Source organism: Penaeus monodon, chromosome 31 (assembly GCF_015228065.2).
Source record: "Penaeus monodon isolate SGIC_2016 chromosome 31, NSTDA_Pmon_1, whole genome shotgun sequence".
NCBI lineage: Eukaryota > Metazoa > Arthropoda > Malacostraca > Decapoda > Penaeidae > Penaeus > Penaeus monodon.
Genome location: NC_051416.1, coordinates 1866877 through 1869608, shown reverse-complemented (window position 1 = coordinate 1869608; position 2732 = coordinate 1866877). Strand labels below are relative to the sequence as shown.

Sequence of the window (2732 nt, the reverse complement as noted above, 5' to 3'; positions counted from 1 at the left end):
GTGTGACAATATGACTCCTAACGAATATGCATCATATGCGCAAAGAAAATGCAATTTATGCTGTAAAAATATGCTGTTATGCAAGAACAATATGCTCTTATGCACTAAAGTAGGCTTTTTAAGTCCATGGAATATGCAATTATTGCACCGATAGCCATTTCAAAATCTTATATTATCGAGATTTTTTGGTGTGGGATTGGTTAGAAAATGAAAGTGGTACAAATCAGTGTAATAGAACAATTTCCAACAAGTAAACTAAGTAAACAACAAAATACCCGCAACCGTCCAATTAACAATACATTATGTGAGCGGTTTCCACAAGAGAATTACATTTCACAATTATGTTGACACTTCAATTTTCAAATCGAATCGGCCGCCTATTATCGGCCAGAAACAGTTTTATTACTGTGAAAAAAAATCTTTCTACCATCCATGACACAACAGGATCGTATATAAAACATGAAATCACATCTGGGGAATCTGGCAATGGGATCCGTAAAGACCTGGGTCCTGACCTATCGGCAGAACTAATATCCTTAATGACTGACCGCCAATTTTTTTTTTTTCAAAACATTAGAAAGTTTTTCAATATAACTTTATCACACAGCCCTTTAAATTCTTTCTGGACCATTGTCATTAAATTCATTGAAGCAGACAGAGTCGACCCTTTGTTTTTCTAACTTTTTTGATTGCACTACAGAGACCTTTCAAACGAAGTGGCAATGAAACATAAAACTAGTTTTCAATTCGATTTGTCGCACCAGCTCCTGCTTTCTGCTATTTGCCACAGATTCCTGAGTATCAGTGACATGATTACTTCCGATACATTATCGTAATATCTGTTTAAAATAACTGACTGCCTCAATCCATGTTCCCTCACATCTTGTATTACGGTGATGGCAGGAAGAGTACCCAGGAGCCAATTCGTGACATTTCCGCAATCTTACGGTGCTTTCAAATATGCTTTTGACAGATGAAATGAACTTATGGCTAAAGGGTCATTTGAACGAACTGAGCTACTCGATGCAAACCCATGAGCCAAGCAAGTTACATGGATCATATTCTTGTACAAACTTGTGATGACTCATTGCTTTGCACATATAAGGCTGCAGCAACAGTGACTACTCAGCATAACGTTTCATACGAATCTGCTCGGCCATAGTTTCATTAAAGAATCGTTGAAATAAGCTGCCACTGTTGAATGATTTACTTTTTTTCTAAATGGAAACATTCCCAAGGTACTAATTTTACCTACTTCGTGTCCATCGCCTAGGATACCGAAAATAAGCATACGATATACCTTTTTTTGACCACGTCGTGGTCTCCTCCAACGACACCCAAATCTTCCGCCGAGCATCTTCTGTCTCAGTATTGCGATGGTTTTGTCGGCACAAGGGAGAAACATAATATTTTCTTAAAAGTTGTTTGGTTTAAGTATGTTGTGCCAGTACAAGTTGATAAGAAATTATTGAATATGGTGTTACGTTCATCTTACTTAGGGGCATGTCTGCAGACAACATAGCATAGCAAAGATCACTGTTAAATTTATTTTTTGTCATTATTGTCATTATTGAGGTGATTGGCCTAGGAGCACCAGCTTCTTCGGGAACTTTTTCATGCGCACTGGTTTTCAAATGCTGCACTGCTTAAAACTTTCTTTTAAACCGGATCTAAGACACATTTATTACTTTACGTATCCCTGAGAAGTTTCAATCTAATAATGATTTCCAATAAGTTAGAGCCTAAAAATCCTAGTTATGGGACGAAAACATTTTAACGATTCCGATTCTACACTATTATTTTACCGTCCATTGCTATTATTGCATAATACATTAATTATGGTCCTATGTTTAACATATTTAAGTAATCTCTAAGATAAAAATGATTAGAAAAGTTTTATCATTGTGTATACAAGCTTTATATAAACCAGATTATGTAATTAATGATACGGTTTTATATAAATATAATACCCGTTTTGTTGCGAGTATTTGCAAGTTAATTTATCCTCTTTTACATGACGCACTCCAAAATTCCTTCACCAAATCTGCAGCTTTCTGGTGTTAGATTTTGCAAATTTTTGGCATGATGCCTAAAACCTCGATTTAAAATCATTCAGCGACGGCTGGCCCACTGCTGAGCTTGTCCGAGGTCTACGCTCTACACAGTGCCGGAGACTCACCGCATAGCGCGCGCCATCGCTAAAAGCACATCGTGGCTATATTATTGACCGTTTTGGTTTGCGTTTTTCAGTACGCTAGTTCCTGGAAAGTGTGCCAAAGTATGGGGTAAGTAAATTCACCAATATTTTGGTTGTTTGGTTACTCCCTACAATGGACGGAGAGGCGGTAAAAAAAAAAAATTTTTCTTGATCTAATTTTACGTGGATACGAGGTTGAATCCGTGGTATTTGATGTAGATTTTTTTATCAGACCGCCCGTCGTTATTTACAATTCATTACATCAGAAATACGAAATTACATATCTCTAATATGAGTACATATTCCGCAACAATATGCCATGCGTAACATTACCGCAATATGCTCCAACGATAGGGCATATGCCCTTACGCACTTTTGAATGCAGCATATGCAGTTATGCATTTGCTATTGTCAAACCCTATAATGCGTGTTTGTCTGGTGCTTGAAGTAAAAGCTGTATGCGTGTATTTTTTTTTTTGTAAGCCCTGGAAGGGCCCCCCCCCCGGTTTGGGGGGTGCGGAGGACTACTTCTAAC

At 37.5% G+C, this 2732-nt stretch overlaps 1 pseudogene; it reads right to left on the bottom strand.

Moving 5' to 3' along the window:
* Positions 1-2246: 2246 nt before the first annotated feature.
* The window catches only part of LOC119592816, a 4889-nt pseudogene continuing 4403 nt past the window's right edge, over positions 2247-2732 (bottom strand).